The 21878-nt window shown below is 41.9% G+C and overlaps 1 protein-coding gene across 6 annotated transcripts in view; it reads left to right on the top strand.

Moving 5' to 3' along the window:
* Positions 1-21878, top strand: part of NAPEPLD (N-acyl phosphatidylethanolamine phospholipase D) — a 56715-nt gene that overhangs the window by 9948 nt on the left and 24889 nt on the right. Inside the window, exon 2 of one of the 6 annotated variants that reach the window (XM_055420712.2) lies at positions 17316-17379. The exons of the other annotated variants lie outside the window; for them this stretch is intronic. The gene's annotated coding sequence lies outside the window, so the exon portion shown is untranslated. The remainder of the gene's footprint in view (positions 1-17315; positions 17380-21878) is intronic. 6 annotated transcript variants of the gene reach the window in all.

The raw sequence follows: 21878 nt of genomic DNA, 5'->3' as shown, positions 1-21878 counted from the left end.
AGGGTTGACTTCAAACTTTTCCCTAGGGAAGCCTTTTAACAAGTTAGTTGTTTTTAATTTCAAATGCAAAAAGAATTGGTTTTGCAGTTTCCAAAAAGAAAAATTCACTCCATTCAGTCAGCAATTACGCACTCACAATCATTCAGAGGCTATCACAATACTTCCCTTCTCCTGAGTCTGCAGGTTTCCTTGACTGTTGCTTCCTTCCTGGGAGCTCCAGGGAGGTTATCAGTCACAATGCCTCCATTCTCGCGAGTCTCCAGTTCTCCCTGATGTTTCCTTCCTGAGAGCTCTGAGGTGATCAGTATTCTCTTCTACCCGTTGGGGTAGGACCTGACTGGGGACAGGCCCCAGGACCTTACCTGATCCTGTGGCCATTCCTGGTGAGTTGGTCCGTCCCTCCAGTGAGTCCATTTGGGGCTTGGCCATCTGGAGAGTTGGAACACCAGTCCGAAAGAGAACCTGGAAAGGTGGCATGACTCCTCGTTCGTCTTGGGGTTCCTTTGCTCCAGCCCAGCCAAGCCACCAGTCTGGCGGCTCGAGGAGTCAGCATGGTTGGAATCTTGCTGGGGCCTCCAGAAATATTGCAGAAACCAGTAATCAAGAAACCAAGCACCACACTTAGAGAGTTGGAGAACTCAGGTTTATTATGCTGGTGGGCCCAGAGGAGTTATAAACTCCGAGCCCTGAACAAAGGGGTTACAGAGTTTTTTAGACTATAGTGGGAACACTAGCTGCTAACAGTCTGGTTTAAACTAGGGTTTTGTGCTCGCGTGGGAACAGCAGTCAAGATGGGGAGGGGGATGCCTGACCTATACACCGACAGGTGTGAATAAACAGGTTTGCAGGGGCTGGGCAGTTGGAAAGAGCAGGACAGGGGTGAGTGAGATAAGCTTCAGTTCCTAGTATGGTAAGTCCCCACTTTCTGAGACTGTGTGACCTACATGATCCAGACTTTGCAAGGAGCGAGCTGTGTTATAGAGGCAGAAGGAGCAGGAGGTTACATAAAGTTTTAACTTTTCCTCTTCAGTATAACTTCATAATTTACAAAAACTCTTTCAAGTATTTTTTCTTAATGTATTTACATTTAGTTTGGTTTTAGAGATGTACAATACATGAGATTATTAATGCCCTTCCACAGATGAGGAAAACAGGAAACTCAGAGCCCGGGAGATTTTAGTGATTTATCCGAGGTTCCTTAGCCCAGTAGCCCTGGCCTTAGGCTCAGTATGTGTATACACTGCTGCTGCTTATTCGAAAGGGGTACCAGTTGAATCTGAGGTAAAAGTGATTTGGATCAGCAAGCTTTGGTCAGCATCACAGCTGTAAATTGTACCCTTAAAATGGTAGTACCATTGGCTATTGGGGCACAGGGCAGGCATCTGGATGGATCATAAATTCAAAAGTGATTGAAGATCAACTCAGTACAAGCCTGCTACCTGGAACAATTCATCTTTCCCCTCTGAGGCAGCAGATTTTCCTATTTATCTAATTTGGGGGCCTGCCCAGATTAAGAGACAGTGACATACTGTTTGAACAGTATATGCTTGTAGAGTTCTGTGCTCATTTGTAATCTCTCTCAGCTATAAGAATGAAATTGTCAGAATACACACCAAGCTTTCTCATTATTCCTGCATCGCTTATAATGGGCAGATGCTTGTTTTGCTTACAAAAGACCCTGATGCTGGAAATACCGGACAACAGCAGTAATTTTGAAAATTGTTTTCTGTATTTTGAAGATCCTTCAGAATACAAAGGTGTTTGTTTTCAAATTACTTTGTTCATTCTTTAGGCTTGTTTAGAGAGTTCATGAAAAGTACTGCTATGCATATTGTGCTATTGTATGGTTGAAGTAACTAATAAAAGAGTTTCTGAGCTCAGAGTTCTATTTAAAACTTGAGGCAAGTTTATCTGGTTATGAGTTAAACTATGTGAAATATCCCCCATGAGGTGAAGTGAAATGTGTTACTTATCTCCCCATGCTGACCACAAGCTATGTTGGTTCTAAGTGTTTCTGAGCATAATTCTGATGAGAATACGTCTAATCAGCTGTCCAGCCTCTTTCACCAGCCAACCCTGGACCCTTGGAGTGCCATGTAAATCTCTGGTCTGACTTGTTTCTCCTGTAAAAGAAAGAGGTTACAAAGGAATGACTAGGGTCATGGAGTGTTCAAGTTACAAAGGACCTAAGTATATGGCTGAGTCCAACCACTTTTATAAACCTGGACCCTTGGAGTGCCATTTAACTCTCTGGCCTAACTTGTTTCTCCTGTAAAAGAAAGAGGTCACAAAGGGATGACTTGGGTCATGGAGTGTTCAAGTTACAAAGGACCTAAGTATATGGTTGGGTCCAACCTCTTTTACTTACAGATTTCCTGTTTCTACCCCAGAAAGTTTTAAGCCTCTTACGATACCATGGAACCGAAACATCAAAATTAGACTTTTCAACCATTTCACAGAGATGAGGTACAGCACTCCCTGACTTATGATGGGGTTGTTATTGTTGGTGATGTAGTCACTAAGTTGAGTCTGACTCTTGTGACTCCATGGACTGTAGCCCATCAGGCTCCTCTGTCCATTTTGGGGTTCAGTTCAGTTCAGTCACTCAGTCGTGTCTGACTCTTTGCGACCCCATAAATCACAGCATGCCAGGCCTCCCTGTCCATCACCAACCCGTGGAGTTCACTCAAACTCATGTCCATTGAATTGGTGATACCATCCAGCCATCTCATTCTCTGTCGTCCCCTTCTCCTCCCGCCCCCAATCCCTCCCAGCATCAGAGTCTTTTCCCGTGAGTCAACTCTTCGCATGAGGTGGCCAAAGTATTGGAGTTTCAGCTTTAGCATCAGTCCTTCCAATGAACACCCAGGATTGATCTCCTTTAGAATGGACTGGTTGGATCTCCTTGCAGTCCAAGGGACTCTCAAGGGTCTTCTCCAACACCGCAGTTCAAAAGCATCAATTCTTCGGCAATCAGCTTTCTTCACAGTCCAACTCTCACATCCATACGTGACCACGGGAAAAACCATAGCCTTGACTAGACGGACCTTGGTTGACAAAGTAATGTCTCTGCTTTTTAATATACTATCTAGGTTACATTCTCATAAACATAAGTTGAAAATATCATCATTTGAAAATCCATTTACTACGCCTGTTGAACATGATAGCTAAGCTTAGCTGTCTTTAAGCGTGCTCCGAACACTTAACATTGGGCTTCCCTGGCGGCTCAGATGGTTAAGAATTTGCCTGCAGTGCAGGAAATGTGGGTTTGATCCCTGGGTCAGGAAGATCCCCTGGAGAAGGGAATATCAACCCATTCCAATATCCTTGCATGAAGAATTCCATGGACAGAGGAGCCTGATGGGCTACAGTCTATCAGGTCACAGAGTTGGACATGACTGAATGACTTTGGAGCACTTACATTAGCCCACAGTTAGACAAAATCATCTGCTGCAATAAAGCTTATTCTATAATAAAGTGTTGTATATCTTATATAATTTATTGAATACTAGTGAAAGTGAATTTTACTTTTCACTTTCATGCATTGGAGAAGAAAATGGCAACCCACTCCAGTGTTCTTGCCTGGAGAATCCCAGGGACAGTGGAGCCTGGAGGGCTGCCGTCTGTGGGGTCGCACAGAGTCGGACACGACTGAATTGACTTAGCAGCAGCAGTGAAAGTGAAAAATAGAATGGTTGTAAGGATATGGGTCATTTACCATGGTGATTGCTAGCCAGCGACCCCAGTTATCCTTTGGGAACTGTGGCTTGCTGCTGCCCATCAAGGCAAGAGAATCTTTTGGTCCACGTATTACTAGCCCAGGAAAAGATCAAAATTCACCATTCTAAGTAGGATTTCTACTAAATGCATTTTGCTTTTGTGCCATTGGTAAAGTCAATAAAATCATAAGTTGGATCATTGTAGGTTGGGCTTCCCTGATGGCTCAATGGGTAAAGAATCCACCTGTAATGCAGAAGAAACAGGAGATAGGGGATTGATCTCTGGGTTGGAAAGATTCCCCTCAATGAGAGCATGGCAACCCACTCCAGTATTCTTGCCTGGGAAATCCCGTGGACATAGGAGACTGGTGGGCTGCAGTCATACTTTATAATAACGGTGGTGATTTAGTCACTCAGTCGTGTCTGACTATTTGTGACCCTGTAGACTGTAGCCCTCCAAGCCGCTCTGTCCATGGGATTCCCCAGGCAAGAAATACTGGAGTGGGTTGCCATTTCCTTCTCCAGAGGATCTTCCTGACAGAGGGATCGAGCCCACGTCTCCTGCACTGCAGGCATACTCTTTACTGCTGAGCCACCAGGGAATTACCCTTTTTAATAATGCTCATCTCCATTTTCATATAAACTGTCCACATTCTAATACATTTTGTTGAAGACATAACTATGCATATATATGGTACCCTGAGGCCACAGAGTGATCAGTCTTCAGATTATCCCAGGACTGATGGAGTTCCCAGGATACAGGACTTCCAGTGCTAAAACCAGGAAAGCCCTGGGATATTGATCCTCTTACCTGAAAGTGTCTCTTCTTGGGATTTAATTAAAAATTCTTCAAGTTGGGAGGATAAAATGCCAGGTAGTTATATACTGCTGCTGCTGCTGCTAAGTCGCTTCAGTCTTGTCCGACTCTGTGCGACCCCATAGACGGCAGCCCACCAGGCTCCTCCGTTCCTGGGATTCTCCAGGCAAGAACACTGGAGTGGGCTGCCATTTCCTTCTCCAGTTATATACTAGATATATATACTAGTATATATATCTATATACTCAAAGACATTTTCAAGGCAAGGAAAATATCTTCAAGGCCTCATATATATTTTCTGTTTATACGACTGAAATATAGGATTAATTTATTCTTTTCCATGTAACTTTAAAGAAAAATAATTTAGCAGTTAAATGAAATAGTTATTTAAAATCTCCATGTAAAATTAAAAGGGCAGTTATAAGAGAATTGTTATTTATTGTCTACTAAGTGCTTTTTACTTTAGGGTCTGAGAAACATTGTTGAAAGCAAGAAAGGCTAGCTTTGTTTGTGAGACGATACTGTTGGCTATGTGCTATGAACTTTAGAACCTAGATATCTGTTCAAGACAAAGTTTTTGGGTTTTTCTTGCATATTCAACATGATTAGTGGAAAGAGCATGGATTATGGAGTCTTATCAACTTGGGTTAGATTTCCAGGTCCAACTGTTACCAGCTTTTTGACTTTATGCAAACTATTAAATTCTGTGAACCTCTGGTGTGTCACCTGTTACATGAAGATAATATGTTTGGTGAGAATGTGAGAATTAAACTAGATAATGAAGGTATAGAAATTGTCTGACACATCAGTTCAGTTCAGTAGCTCAGTCGTGTCCAACTCTTTGCGACCCCATGAATCACAGCACGCCAGGCCTCCCTGTCCATCACCAACTCCCGGAGTTCACCCAAACTCATGTCCATCAAGTCGGTGATGCCATCCAGCCATCTCATTCTCTGTCGTCCCCGTCTCCTCCCGCCCCCAATCCCTCCCAGCATCAGACTCTTGTCCAGTGAGTCAACTCGTCGCATGAGGTGGCCAAAGTATTGGAGTTTCAGCTTTAGCATCAGTCCTTCCAATGAACACCCAGGATTGATCTCCTTTAGAATGGACTGGTTGGATCTCCTAGCAGTCCAAGGGACTCTCAAGAGTCTTCTCCAGCACCACAGTTCAAAAGCATCAATTCTTCGGTGATCAGCTTTCTTCACAGTCCAACTCTCACATCCATACATGACCACAGGAAAAACCATAGCCTTGACTAGACGGACCTTGGTTGACAAAGTAATGTCTCTGCTTTTTAATATGCTATCTAGGTTGGTCATAACTTTCCTTCCAAGGAGTAAGCGTCTTTTAATTTCCTGGCTGCAATCAGCATCTGCAGTGATTTTGGAGCCCAAAAAATAAAGTCTGACACTGTTTCCACTGTTACCCCATCTATTTCCCATGAAGTGATGGGACCAGATGCCATAATCTTTGTTTTCTGAATGTTGAGCTTCAAGCCAACCTTTTCTCTCTCCTCTTTCACTTTCATCAAGAGGCTTTTTAGTTCCTGTTCACTTTCTGCTATAAGGGTGGTGTCATCTGCATATCTGAGGTTATTGATATTTCTCCCGGCAATCTTGATTCCAGCTTGTGCTTCTTCCAGCCCAGCGTTCCTCATGATGTACTCTGCATATAAGTTAAATAAGCAGGGTGACAATATACAATCTTGACGTACTCCTTTGCCTATTTGGAACCAGTCTGTTGTTTCATGTCCAGTGTTCAGTAAATGATATACTTACAGCAGTCACATGTGCCTCTCTGTGTACCCATGTTTGGATTAGGAAGTCTCTGTTTTTGGATAGTTACCTTACATGTTTTTATAGCTTCCCTAAACTTCCTAGTTAAGATCATTGTGTCAGTTAGGCTTAGTTTTGGGAGGTCCAGAGTTGCAAGGCCCAGGCTTGGTACATGGCCTCTGTCTGAAGTCCCAGCTCTCTGTGCCATTCCCAGTGAGTTGACATACTCATGGCTCAAGATGGCTTGAGGCAGCAGGATGAAGGGAGACTCAAGAATGCCTCCCTTCCCTTAAGGAGACTCCCGGAGGCACCCTATGAGACTTCTGCTTCTGTCGCATCCGCTAAAGTGTCGTAAATATGGCTGGAAGGTGTGGAAAGGTAGTCATTAATTGGGGCATCAGTCAGCTCAGTTGTGTCCGACTCTTCGCGACCCCACGGGCTGCAGCACGCCAGGCTTCTCTGCCCATCACTGTTGCCCTAATGGGCCAGGAGCAAGCGAGGAGAATGAAGACAGAATACGAAATCTGGTGCAGTGGGTCAGGGGACCTGCAGTCTCTATTGGACTGAGGTGCAGAGTCCACTCTGAGTACAACTTTTATTCCTAATTGCTGACTACAAGATTTTCTCAGATCTTATCTTTTTTTTTTCCTTTTCATATGAACTTTATTTATTTATTCATTTTTTAATAGGAGGCTAATTACAATATTTTAGTGGTTTTGCTGTACACTGACAGATCTTATCTTTTTCAAGACACATGCTGTGTTAATCATGTACTCCTAAATGTCATGTACTACACTGCCACAGTCCAGAGCTCCTTGTGTTTGCCTCAGGCCGTTCTTTTCTGGGCTAGTCTCAGGAACAGCTAGCAAGTGTGTAGGCAGCGTTCATGCCTGGCACCAACCCAGTGTTCCAAGGTCCATGCTTTTATGATCCCAATCATACTCCCTTCTGGTTCTGGCCTTGAAGTTTGTAACAAGGAGATTATTCTTAAGAAAAACATGAAAGATAATCATTAACATAATTTCTTAATATATGCTGTTTTTCCAGGTGCTCTTTCTGTGGAATTTCTCAAGGCTGTGAAAGTACATTATTAGGAATTCCCACTACACATCACCAACTCCCGGAGCTTGCTCAAACTCACGTTCATCAACTTGGTGATGCAATCCAACCATCTCATCCTCTGTCGTCCCCTTCTCCTCCTGCCTTCAATCTTTCCCAGAATCAGGGTATTTTCCAGTGAGTCAGTTCTTCGCATCAGGTGGCCAAAGTATTGGAGCTTCAGCATCAGTCCTTCCAATGAATATTCAGGACTGATCTCCTTTAGGATGCACTGGTTGGATCTCCTTGCAGTCCAAGGGACTCTCAAGAGTCTTCTCCAACACCATAGTTCAAAAGCATCAATTCTTCGGCAATCAGCTTTCTTCACAGTCCAACTCTCACATCCATACATGACCACTGGAAAAACCATAGCTTTGACTAGATGGACCTTGTTGACAAAGTAATGTCTCTGCTTTTGAATATGCTGTCTAGGTTGGTCATAGATTTTCTTCAAGGAACAAGTGTCTTTTAATTTCATGGCTGTAGTCACCATCTGCAGTGATTTTGGAGCCCAAAAAAATAGTTTGTCACTGTTTCCATTGTTTCCCCATCTATTTGCCATGAAGTGATGGGACCGGATGCCATGATCTTCAGTTTTTGAATGTTGAGTTTTAAGCCAACTTGTTCACTCTCCTCTTTCACTTTCATCAAGAGGCTCTTTAGTTCTTCTTCTCAGCTGGGGCATAGCTACCCTAAGTATAACTGGCATTCTGTTACTGAAGAGAAAATGGGGACTAGATTTTATGGTAGGCATCTTCTGGTCTCTGCCTCTTTGTCACCACTTCACCACCGCAGAATTCAGCTACTTAAGTATTCCTTGGTAAAGATTTTTCCATTTTTATCCCTATAATTAGTAGTCTTAATGGGAATGCCCCTTGTTGAATTTTGTTTCATTGTTCTTTGTTTACTTTTGCTTCTCCTGTAATTTGATTCCCACCAGATTCTCTGAGAAAAATTAAGTCTATCCCAGTGAAGAGTAATTATGATTTAAGCTCCTGTTCATTTATTCATTCAATAAGTATTTATTGAGCACTCATCATGCATAGGCTGCCGCGGGTTATTACAGACAATGTTCATTATCACTAAGTGTGTTTACCATTTTTTGTTTGTTTGTTTGGCTTCTTGGGTTCATAGAGTTGACTTCGTGACTCAGCTGGGTTGAGTACAAGTCAGTGACCTGTCAACCCTTGTCCCTAGCAGTGTAGGCTTCCCAGTCCTAGTATTGTGTAGCCATCTTGAGGTTAGGCCACCTTGCTAACTTGCAGTGCAAGACTTTGGAGGAAGAATAGGCTTTGTTGTTGGCAACTGCTATGCTAGCATAAATTCGAGGGTGCCAATGTGTTTTCTTTGAGCTGGAGAATGTAAACCACGCTGGCTTTACACAAATTGCTGATGGAAGCTAGTGGTTCTCAACCTTGCCTGCATGTCAGAATCACCCAGAGAGCTTTGAAAAATTACCTGGGGAACACCTACCTGACATTTGGATTCAGGAGCCTCCGGTAGAGTTTAAAAAGCTCCACAGGTAATTCTGATGTGCAGCCAGCCCTGAGAACCACAAGTTTGAGGATTTATACCCAGCTGACTTGGAAATACTCTTGGGAGGAGTCCCACTTTGCTCCTTATCAGTTGTCAGTCCTACAAGCAGAGCCCTCCTTGTTAACCTGTTTTGACCCATCAGAAGGGGAATGTGGAAGAGCTCAGAGATTTAGGACCTGGATAGGACATGTGAGACAGTGAAATGTTTAGGGGACACTTAACTAGAGCTGGCCTTGCTTGCCTGTTTTGCCTGTACCTATTGGAGTTGGTGATGGACAGGGAGGCCTGGCGTGCTGTGATTCATGGGGTCGCAGAGTCGGACACGACTGAACGACTGAACTGAACTGATTGTGAAATATTTCTTTTGAGCTGGAGAACCTCAGTAACTGGGGCTCAAGCTCTGGGGAGAGTGTGAGTTGTGGATGTGGCTTCTATTAATATTTTGAGTTTGCTCATTTTTGTTCTCTAGGGACAATAAGGGGAGATGAAGGGGGCGGGGATTGTTATTTTCAGAACCAAAAACTGCCAAAGTTTGTGAGAACCTCCTGGTGAATCTGGAGGAGTAGATGGGGCCACATGGAGCTGTGGGATTACATAAGAGTTCTGTGGAGAATCGTTTCATATTGTTTTGAGTTGTGTGAATTCTAGGAAGACTAGAATTCTCTTCCTCAAATATAAGAATAAAAACAGTCCAGAGTTTATTCCTTTCATGTTTGTTCACACCACTGCCCTCAGCCCCCATCTTATTAGTGCAGAAATGTCAAAATGGAATTCAAAGTGGAATTTTTTCCACTAACCCTTATTACTAAAATAGTGTTTAGCATGTAGTAAAACAGTGGCTTAGTTATTGAGGACTTATTGTGTGCCGGACACAGGGCAGAAGGATTATGTACCTTTTGTCCAATAATCCAATGAATAGGCATCAAACAGGGAAACTAGGCTTAGAAAACATGGCAAGGGTGCCAAGTTGAGAAATATTTATTTTTAAAATGTTTTAAATCTCCTGTGTGTCTTTTCCTGTTAATGTGGTTTTTCCTGATAAATGATTTAAAATGTACATTATGTTCTTTTTTTTTTTTTTGATAATGCTTGTATAATTTACTACATTCTAGTATTCTTAAATATTGAATTAACTCAGGGATCTCAAAATTCTTTTGAGCCTCAGGGTTCTATTAGGGGTGTCTGAAGACCTTTACCCTGAACCTGTTACACTGACAGATCGGCTGACCAGGGTTTGACTCCAGTACTGCCCTGGGCCTTGCTTCCCTGTAAAAGCTCCCACTGTTGGTTTGGTTTTTGTCATTTACTTTTTTCTCACAAAGGATCAGCAAGAGTGACACCCAGGACAGAATGATGTCTGCCATTCTGCCGTGTTCAGTGAATCACGTAACCCTTCTAGTGACTTTCTTGCTTTCCGTCACCCTCTGTCCATATCAGGGCCCTTTAATTTGTCTGCATTTAGGAGCTTAAGAGCCTTTTCAGTCTTACTGACCCTGGTAATCAAAGGACTTTGTCAGTGTGAACTTTAATACTTGGCATGTAAGGAAAAGTGTTTCTTGCCATTTCAAGATATAGGGCCCATTATTTTGGAAGTGCCTTATTCTAAAGATGACTCTTCGTTATTCAAAGCTGACACTTTCTGTAAATATGGTATGGTTGCTTGTGGGTTTTGTTATTTTTTTGCTCCTGAAGGATTTTGAATACTTGGAGGTTAGGGGCTTGTATTACCCACTGTACCTAGAGAGTTGGAATTTAGATACAGTAGACAAACTGTGCTTGTTAAATATGCCTTTAAAAATGCTTTAACTGGAGGCCCTTACAAATGATATCTCAAATCTTATTTTAAGGTTGAAAGTCTTAAGGGTTGTTTGATGTATCAGATTTGTCATGAAATGCCTTCTGACATACTTCCTGCTCTGAATGACTCCTGATCTGCCTGATCAACCTGTGAAACTACACCTTGTCCCTGTGGCTGACTCTGCTGTTCTCAGGTGAAAAATACTTTACTTGAAAATGAAAGTGCTAGTCGCTCAGTCGTGTCACTCTTTGCTACCCCACGGACTGTAGCCCACCAGGCCCCTCTGTTCATGGAATTCTTTAGGCAAGAATACTGGAGTGGGTCACCTTTCCCTTCTCCAGGGGATCTTCCTGACATAGGGATCGAACCCAGGTTTGCCGCATTGCAGGGAGATTCTTTACTGTCTGAGCCACCAGGGAAGCCCAAATCCCTTGCTAACTTGGCCTAGGGAAAGTGGCCACATCTGAGCTGCTTGAGCTGGAAATTTCCTAGGAGGCTGGGGCACTGGAGAGGGGCAGCCCAGGGCTCTTGGCTGCTTTAGATGGGGCAGCTCCAGAGTGGCACAAATGGGCTGTTTGGTGCAAAGACTGTTTGGCCTTTTGCAGGTATGGTCCAGTCCACTAATTTTACAGATGAAGAAAGTGAGCCTTGATAGTAAGTGACTTTTTAAAGGTTGCAGAATTCAGTAGGGCAAATTTGGAACCAGAACTGAAGTCAAAAGTTTTTTAAAAGAGTGCACTTTCCCCCTCTTTATCCTTTGTGTCTATCCAGGAGCTATGAAGACACATTTCTCGATTCCTTTCCTTATGAGTTATGCTTTAAAAACAGGCAGCTTTCAGCCCAGTTCTCTGTGACAGCCTAGAGGGGTGGGATGGCGTGGGAGATGGGAGGGAGGTTCAAGATTGAAGGGGCATATGCCTGTACGCCTGTGGCCGATTGATATTGATGTGTGGCAGAAACCAGCACAGCATTGTAAAGCAGCTATCTTCTTATAAAAACACACACAGGCAGTTTTTCTTTTCCCATCATTGATTATGAGACAGGAGAAACAGAGGCCATATTTTTCTTTTTAATAACTTTATTTATTTTTGGTAGTGCTGGGTCTTTGTTGCTGTGAGGGCTTTTCTCTAGTTGCGGCAAGCGCGGGCCAATCTGTAGTTGTGGTCTCAGGGTTCTCGTTGATGTGGAGCACAGGCCCTTGGGTGTGCAGGCTTCAGTAGTTCTGGCTCCCAGGCTCTGAAGCACAGGTCAGTAGTAGTGGTGTGTGGGCTTAGTTGCTCCAAAACATGTGGGATCTCCTCGAACCCGTGTCTCCTGCATTGGCAGGCATATTCTTTACAACTGAGCCACCAGGGAAGCCCGAGGCCACATTTTGATAAGTGTATTTTTGTTGAAACCTAGGATTAAGGAATAATAAGTGAACATTTAAGATCCTCTTAACATATTTAGAGGTCAAAATGGATACATTTTGAAGTCACACAGGCATCAATTTAGACTTTTTCCTTCTCATCCTTCCCAACCTTTTCAATTAAATAATTCTCTGTATTATTTAGGCATTATTGATTATACCAGAAAGGAACCTGCACTTTTGGTTTGGTATTATTTTCAAGATATTAAGGAGGTGATGACTATATCATTTCATTAAACTTACTTTATGCATGTTTTCTCAATTTGTGGTAACATGTCATTTTAATTTGTTAATCCCAAGGATTCCTGTTGTAATACTGGAAGTTGTATTTTTGAATGGGCTTTGGTCTTAAGTTGGCTCTTTATCTTTTTTGTTTTGTTTCTAATCCTAATCAAAGCTTTGGTTTCTTATTAACTCATATAGGAAAAACTTTTATCATAGAGGAAGCATCTACAGAGATTATCTTGGTGATTTAAAATCTATAAATAGCCTGTGAAATGATTTTTAGCTCAACATACTGAATTTTGTCCAATAGCAAAGAATTTTCAAAGCCTTTGGCATTCTATGATCAAGGATATTAGTTGTTCTTGATTGCTTTTTAAAAAGAAAACAAAACAAAAAAAAAAAAACAAAAAAAAAATAAAAAGAAAACATGTTTTCTAATTCGTATCCTGCAGAGTCTGATTGTATTTTGCATTCATCCTTCTCAAAACTGCCTATTCTGATTTCTTTTTTTTTTTTATGTGGTTTAACCATTTATTCAGCTCTGTGTGCTCTTGGTAAGTTAGTGTTTCTTTGGGAATTATTTGTGTCAAATGACAAACCAATTTAGTAACCAGTTTGCAACCCTTTTTTCAAGGGAAAACAACCCATGGATTGCAGGAGTTCAGGGCCTCACAAAGAGTGGTGTGCTCCTCCCTGGGGATTTTGGTCAAAAGGGAGTTCTACAAAAGAACTCCTTAGAAGAGGCAGCCTGGAGACAGGATTCAGTTGGCCAAGAGACTGGTCATTTCCTCATAAAGCCAGCAGGTCCTGTTTTCTAGGGTAACGTCATAAGCTAGTTAAGCTCAATTGGAGGATTGTGCATGGTGGATGTTTGGATTCCTTGAGAGGTATTTCCCCTAAGTGAAGGCTGACTTGGGTTCAGATTTGTGATGTGGGCCATGCAACTGGGTGGCAGGATGGTCCTGATATATATAGTATGTTGTGTGATAAGTCACTTCAGTCGTGTCCGACTCTCTGTGACCCTATGGACTGTAGCCTGCTAGGCTCCTCTGTACATGAGATTCTCCAAGCAAGAATACCAGCGTGGGTGGCCATGCCCTCTTCCAGGGGATCTTTCCCACCCAGGGATCGAACCCACATCTCTTATGTCTCTGCATTGGCAGGTGGATTCTTTACCACTAGTGCCACCTGGGAAGCCCTGTGTGTGTGTGTGTGTGTGTGTGTGTGTGTGTGTGTGTACACTCATGCTGCTGCTAAGTCACTTCAGTCGTGTCCGACTCTGTGTGACCCCATAGACGGAAGCCCACCAGGCTCCCCCATCCCTGGGATTCTCCAGGCAAGAACACTGGAATGGGTTGCCATTTCCTTCTCCAGTGTGTGAAAGAGAAAAGTGAAAGTGAAGTCGCTCAGTCGTGTCCGACCCTTAGCGACCCCACAGACTGCAGCCTACCAGGCTCCTCCATCCATGGGATTTTCCAGGCAAGAGTACTGGAGTGGCTTGCCATTGCCTTCTCCGGTGTACACACACACATACATGTATATATATATGTGTATGTGTGTGTATTAATTTTATCATTTGTCAAAATAATTTTTCTGACTATAATCAGATTAGCACTCTATAAGACAGATTTAAAGTTTTTTTTAACATAGAAGATAACTGATGTATATAAAGAGTAAGGACACAAACTTTTTATTACATTTTTTAATGAAATTTTTAATGAAAGAAAAATTTCAGCAATCTGAATTTTAAAATCTGAAATTTTAGGATGTTATCCTTCACCTGAAAAAGAAAACCCAGCTCAGTTGGATCTTAAGGTTCTATTTGTCATATTTACTCTATTTACTCCTCTGATCACAAATAATAGTAATACTCTTTGTATTTGTGTAGCAGTGAGAAAGGTGGCACAAGTGGTAAAGAACTCGCCTACCAGTGTAGGAGATATTAGGGACACAGGTTCGATCCCTGGGTTGGGAAGATCCCCTGGAGGAAGAAATGGCAACCCACTTCAGTATTCTTGCCTGGAGAATCCCATGGACAGAGGAACCTCGTGGGCTACAGTCCATAGGGTCACAAAGAGTTGGACACGACTGAAATGACTTAACACAGGAGAAATACTAACCTATGATGTCATAGCTCTTCATTACAGTCCTTTAAGGATGTAGTTAGGTATTATCTTTATTTAGCAGTTGAGTAAGCCCAAATTTGGGTTTCCCTGTTGACTTAGCGATAAAGAATTTGCCTGCTAGTGCAGGAGATGCAGACTTGATCCCTGGGACAGAAAGATCCCCCTAAGAAGGAAATGGCAATCCATCCCTGTGTTTGTACCTGAGAAATTCCATGGACAGGATCCTGGAGGGCTATTGTCTGTGGGGTCCAAGAATCAGACACAACTTAGAGACTAAACCACTACCACACCCAAGTTTAGAGAGGTTAAAGTACTCTCTCTCTAAGTTAATGGGAGAACTGAGTCCTGTCCCGATTCCCAACTAATGTACTTCCCACCACTGTGAAGATAAATTGCTCACTGATATATATACATATATCTAAGTATAATCATGTATATATATATAAATTCTGACTAATGTGTTTTTGATACAATAATTGTTACTGAGTTGTATATTAATAACATTGCAATGTGTGCATGCTCAGTTGTGTCCAGCTTTTTGCAAGGCTGCCAGGCTCCTCTGTTCTTGGAATTTTCCAGGCTAGCATACTATAGCAGGTTGCCATTTCCTCCTCCAGGGGATCTTGGTAATTAAGTATTAATCTTCCGACCCTCTTTTCCTTTGTGAACAACAGATGGATTTGTGAATAATATTGATAGCTAAGTTTGGAAAAGAAAGCTAGAATCCAGAAGCAGATTTCGAGGTAATAAAGCCTCTGTGACAACTGATAAATATAAAATATAAAATTTTTAAGACCAATTTGTTTCCAAAAGGACAGCATAAATTCTATCTGGTAATTATCAACTGCATTCTCTACGTTTCTTAGAAGATTAAATGCTAACTTAATAGCAGAAAAACTTTTATTCCTGTGTCTCTAACCGAAGAGAGGTCTGAACTACGACATTTGGTGAAGACAGGTTGTCAAGTATGAATATTTTACTTCAAAAACTGCACACATGGGTAAAACGCTTTCAAAAAACAAGAATGCTTTATTTCAAAAGCAAGTGTTTTATCTTTTCTTTCTTTGACATTTAAGAATTGCCAGCTGCCTGGAATTGAATGTGTTGCTTTATCATTTAAAAAATTAAGGAATAAATAACAGTACAGTATGTGTTTGAGATTTCAACATACTCATGAATCATAACATTGGAAATCATCATTCCTAGATTTGACATTTCATAAATAATAATTGAGTGACTATCCATGACATATCAAAGATGCTAACATTTATCTGGAAAATATTCAGAACTGTATTTTCAGATATCAAAAATACTGAATTCACTATTTTTTTAATTTAATTTTTATTTTATATCACAGTATAGTTGATTTATAATGTTATGTTTTAGGTGTACAGCTAAGTGATTCAGTTATACATGTACATATATCTATTATTTTTCAGATTCTTTTCCCACATAGGTTATTACAGAATAGTGAGTAGAGTTCCGTATGCTATAAGCTAGGTCCTTGCTGATTATCTATTTTATATATAGTAGTATATATTTGTTAATCCCAATCTCCTAATTTATCCCTTCTCCCACCAGCTTTTCCCCTTTGGTAACCATAACTTTGTTTTCAAAATCTGTGAGTCTGTTTCTGTTTTGTAAATAGGTTCATTTCTATTGTTCTTTTACATTGTACCAGCATAAGTGATACATGATCTTTTCTCTGTCTGGCTTCAGTTAGTATGGCCATCTCTAGGTCTGCCCATGTTGCTCTCAGTGGCATTATTTCATTTTTAGTGGTTGAGGAATATTCCATTATTATATGGAATCTTATCAAATTCCACGTCTTCTTTATCCATTCCTCTGCTGATGGACATTTATGCTGCTTCCATATCCTGGTTATTGTGAATAGTGCTGCAGTGAACATTGGGGTGCCTGCATCTTTTTGAATTATGATTTTCTTTGGATATATGCCCAGAAGTGGGATTGCTGGATCATATGTTAGTTCTGTTTTTATTTATTATATATTTTTTTGTAGGTTGTGGAAACTTCCATAGATTTATTGAGCAATTTTCAAAGATCATATTTAAAGAAAGAGTTCTTGAAAGGTTCAACAAATCAAACCCAATTGCACATAATAATATACTTTCTCATGGTTATATTTGAACACACTGATTTTGAAACTATAGTGCAGATAAAAAACAGTAATCTTCCAATGCAGCGTTGGATTTAGTGTCAAAATGGATATGTGAATTAGGAGGTGCATAATAAGTACTCAGTATATGTTAGCTGGTTTAAAGTGGTGTACATTGCAACTGAACACCACACAGTTCCTGTTGGTTCTTGACAAACCCAAAGCAAATATTTTAAAGAATTGCAGAAATATTCTGGCAAAATGAAGCCACAGCTTTAGAAAAGGATCATAAAACTTTGATCAATATAGTGAACAAGGCTTTATTTCTGAAACTGTAGTTAAACATTGCCCAAAGATTGGCCACAGTGAACATAAAGTAGATTCTGGCCATATGAGAGAGGATCCACTGGAGTCTGAGGTAAAGGCCAGAATTTTGAGGGATCATTTATTGAAACAAACACATGAACTGCATATTATCTTGAAATTTCTGGCTATGGCCAAATTCTACATTGGGCCCTTTTCCTATTAAAATTGAAAACCATCACTCAAAACTGAATATACAATCTTTTTTGTTTTCCGTGAAAAGTTGATTCAGCTTGTTGGGGACTACTTTTACACTGTTTGGAAAAATCTGTATTCTTTACGTGTGTGTGCTCAGTTGTGTCTAACTCTTTGTAACCCTGTGGACTGTCCACAGGTTCGTCTGTCCATGGCATTTTCCAGGCAAGAATACTGGAGCAGGTTGCCCGTTCCTACTCCAGGTATTTCTAGTTTTATAAGGAACCTCTGTACTGTTCTCCATAGTAACTGTATCAATTTACATTCCCACCAATGGTGTAGGAGGGTTCCCTTTTCTCCACACCTTCTCCAGCATATGTTGTTTGTAGATTTTTTTTTTTTTAGTAATAGCCATTCTGATTGGTGTAAGGTGATACCTCATTTTTTGTAATTTAGTTTTGCATTTCTCAAATAACAGGATGTTGGGCATCCTTTTAGGCCATCCATGTGCCTTCTTTGGCTAAATGTCTATTTAGATATTCTGCCCATTTTTTGCTGGATTGTTTCTTTATTTTGATATTGAACTGCGTAAACTATTTCTACATTTTAGGGATTAATCCCTTGTTGGTCTCTTCGTTTGATAATATTGTCTCCCACTCTGTGGGTTGTCTTTTCTTTTTACTTATGGTTTCCTTTGCTGTGCAAAAGCCTTTAAGTTTAATTAGGTCCCAATGGTTTCTTTTTATTTTCGTTAACTTTAGGAAATTGATCCAGAAAGATACTGCTGTGATTTATGTCAAAGAGTGTTCTCCTTATGTTTTCTTCTGAGTTGTATAGGATAACATTTTAAGTTTCTAAGCGGCACCTAAAACAACTGCTTTAAGAATCCATGGTGTCTTAAGTTGGATGAAAATCAGTATAATGTAAAGATCCTCATCAGCTTTGAGACCCCGTTTGTAACAGTGTTGTTGTTGACAGTGAACATGTCTTTATGAATATGCCTCTCTCCTTGTACTCAGTGTTGGCCGGAAATCAAGGCAGAATTTTCACTTATGGTTAACTTTGGAGACAGATATATGACAAAAAATAGTTGGGAAGTCTGCTACATTTGGAAAAGGAAACTCCAACCTGGGTATGTTTAGTTAGATATATTTTCTAAGTTTACAAAGCTGAAGGCTAGTCAGCAGAGCAGGATCCAGCCTTCCTTAGTTCTAGTCGTCCTGTTCTTTTATCTTTGATGTTTAAGGATGGTCTTTGTGAGATTGTTCTGTATCCACTGCAGAGTGACCACAGGGGTGATCCTCGATGCAGAGCCTTCGCATGGCCCAGCCATCCAGCAGCTCTGTGTGTCTCCGCAGGCTGGTGCCCTCTTGGTCGCTGGATCATCTGTTGGCAAAGCTCATCATTGTCTACATTCAGCAGACGCACTTCTAGTTCTTTTCCTCCAAAGGAACGAGTCCAGGTTGTCACAGTTGAGGTTATGTTCTTCTGGTTCTTTCTGATCATCTCCTGCTTAGAGTGTGTAGTGTGGAATGGTGCATCACAGAGCCAGCATTTTGTGTTGTCTGAGCGCCTTTCGCGGGCGTACACAGTCCTGTGAATTCATCGGGGTCCATGTGCCACTCCCTCCTCTCACCCCAGGGATATTTTAAGGATCATGTGCACAAGCACTGCGATGGCCAGGGGCCCTGCGGGGGAGTAGGATGCATCTGGAGAAACAGATGAAGGAAATAGATGCAGGGCCCATGTTTGGAACAGAGGAGAGTGTGGGCAGAGCTAGAAGCACATACCCTCACGGACCATCTTACTGACTTTGTCCTCGTTCTGAGAACAAAGGACATTCTTTGGAGGGTCCCTTTTACCACATCTTCCCCTTTAAAAAAAAAAAAGATGCCTTTAAAAAGCTCTCTTCTGAAGTCTGGATTTTGTATGTGTTAGGGGTGGGGTATATTAAGAGGATAGTTTTTGGTAGAGACCTGCTTCTAAGGATTAATCTGGGTGAAAGCCTGAGTCGGGGGGAAAAATGGGTTCCATGTGACTAGACAACTTTAAAAAAGTTTCTTGTCCAGGAGGAAAACAGTCACCAAACCCATTTTTCACTCTTGTTTCCGTCTCCGGGCCCCTGGAAGCCTCTTTGCTCTCTCGCTTTCATCACCCCCAGAGCAGCCCGGATCCCAGAGATCCGTTTGCACTGAGTGTCAGCGCTCACCTTGGATCCTTCCTTCACTGTGATCTCAAACCCTGCCTCAGATTCACTGAGGCACAGATCCAGTTTCTCTTCCACACTTGAAACATGTACTTAATTTCCCGATTCCTTTACTGCGTTAGTAGGCTTCCAGTTCTGACTCATCCCATTTTTAACTCCTAGCCCCAATCTGCCCTCCAAAGTGGCCAACGTTGGCCACCACCCAGCTCTCAGATCTTAGTGATGCAGCTTCTGTATTGTCTCTTCGAGTTAATCTTCCCTTTCTCACTATCACCGTCTCATCATCTTTTGCCTGGTCTGCTGTTCTGCCTCTTAGTTCTTCGGTTAAACATGTATGATTACGATAGCTACCTTGAAATTTTGCTGGGGATGTTAAGTTAAATGCAGTGTGTGAAACATGTAGCATAGAGCCTCGCTGTTAGTGACGTTCTGGGTTTCTTCGATGTCCTACTCATTCATTTCTGTCCCTGGCTCCAGGTTTTAGCCACTCCCTTTTTGGTTTTATCCTGCTCCCAGAGTTGTCGTCCCCAGACATGCCCTATTTAAGTGCCTTAAATGGCAACCCACTCCAGTGTTCTTGCCTGGAGAATCCCAGGGACAGGGGAGCCTGGTCGGCTGCCCTCTGTGGAGTCGCACAGAGTTGGACACGACTGAAGCGACTTAGCAGCAGCAGCAGCAGCAGCAGTGTTTCCCCGCTGCCTGAGAGTAGCCAGACCTCCTTAACATCACAGCCCCAGGTCCATCCTTTCATCGCATCCTGACACCTTTCCCACTCGCAAAGCCCTTCTTGCATCTTATGTTCCAGGTACATTTGACAGCTGGGTGTTGTCTGAAAACCTTGCTTTGAGTTTTTTGTGTTTGGTTTTCAATCAGAGTTCCCTTTTCTTTTTTCTCCCCTATCTCTTGATTGTTGAAAACAGTGAGCCAATACTTTATTATATATTTGGTAGAATTATTACATATGTGTGTCTGCTGCTGCTGCTGCTGCTGCTGCTGCTGCTGCTAAGTCACTTCAGTCGTGTCCGACTCTGTGTGACCCCATAGACGGAAGCCCACCAGGCTCCCCCGTCCCTGGGATTCTCCAGGCAAGAACACTGGAGTGGGTTGCCATTTCCTTCTCCAATGTGTGAAAGTGGAAAGTGAAAAGTGAAAGTGAAGTCGCTCAGTCGTGTCCGACCCTTAGCGACCCCACGGACTGCAGCTTTCCAGGCTCCTCCATTTCACAAGCTGTCAGTCATCCCGGGGGTGGGCATGAGGTCAGTTCTGCCATTGGTTAGATGTATTATTTTGTCCAGAAGTGACTTAAACTCTATATATGTGTATTTTCTTCTGTTCAGTGAAGCAGGGTTTAAATGAATGGTCTTTGTTTCTGCCTGGACCCAAACTTTATTCCAACCCAGGTAAAGCTATTCTATAGGAGGAACTGAGATAAATCTCCCAGATCCTTTGCTTTCTGATAGAAGTTAATGACTTTAGCTGTTAACTAGATTAGGGAATAAAGAATCAGGCACTTTTTTGTATATTATGTCATTTAATCCTTTGAAACCTGACTTGAGATAAGTAGGTATTTAACAGATAATGGAGGACTGGAAAGGTTAAGTCACCTGCCCAAGACATAAAGCTGGTTAGACAGTGGTAGCTGTGGGGCTCTCCCACTAGCAGCCATGCCTGAGCAGAAGCGGGTGCTTCAGCTTTTGTCAGCTGTGGTTTCTTAATACAGTTTTTCTCTGGACCGTGAAGTGCTTACTCCAGACAGTTTTGGGGGAAAAGTTTTTGGTTGCGTGTACGTGTTCATCTTGGGGTTTGAGTTATTTCCCTTTCTTCCTCGGTAATATTTCTATTTAAACACCAGTGAAATCAAATCATGATGCTTGGCTTTCTGTTATTTGTGCTTATTTTTCTCAGAAAGCAAATGTTTGTTTAACAGAATAGGAACGGGATGAAATCCATGGCAGGTGAATGGATAGTCTTACTGCATCGTTGCTCACTTTAATGTGTCTGGAATCCTGTATAGCTCAGAAGCAGGGATTTCAGTGCCTTGAGGTAGGCCGTGTAAGTGGGCGTAGGAGCGGTAATGAAGAGGGCAGCAGCAACAGCTCGGGTTTGATGAGCTGGTGAGCCTGATGTGTGTGACTAATGCATGTGAGGATGTGCATACATCTGTGTTATATACATCTTGCATGCATGTTTCTAAGTGCTTTACTTGCATTTGCTTTTTCAGTCCTCTCAATAGCCCTTTGGTGGCTGGTATTATTATCATCTCCTTTTTTTAGATGAAGAAATCAAGGCACAGAGAGGATAGGACACTTGCTTAAGTTCATAGAGCTAGGATTCATGCTTGCAGTTCTATATCTGAGTTAATTGAAATTTGTATTGTTAACCTGTTACAGTGTTGAAATGTCTCTCAACTAATGTGTATCTCCTTTTTTGGTGTTTGGACTCAATGCACTTTTTGGAGGGGGTTAGTAACTGGGAGAAGGCAATGGCAGCCCACTCCAGTACTCTTGCCTGGAAAATCCCATGGACGGAGGAGCCTGGTAGGCTGCAGTCCATGGG

The sequence above is a fragment of the Moschus berezovskii genome, chromosome 3, assembly GCF_049115385.1.
Source record: "Moschus berezovskii isolate FMDL1 chromosome 3, NW_MosBer_1.0, whole genome shotgun sequence".
Classification (NCBI taxonomy): domain Eukaryota; kingdom Metazoa; phylum Chordata; class Mammalia; order Artiodactyla; family Moschidae; genus Moschus; species Moschus berezovskii.
This window is presented reverse-complemented; position numbering and strand designations above follow the sequence as displayed.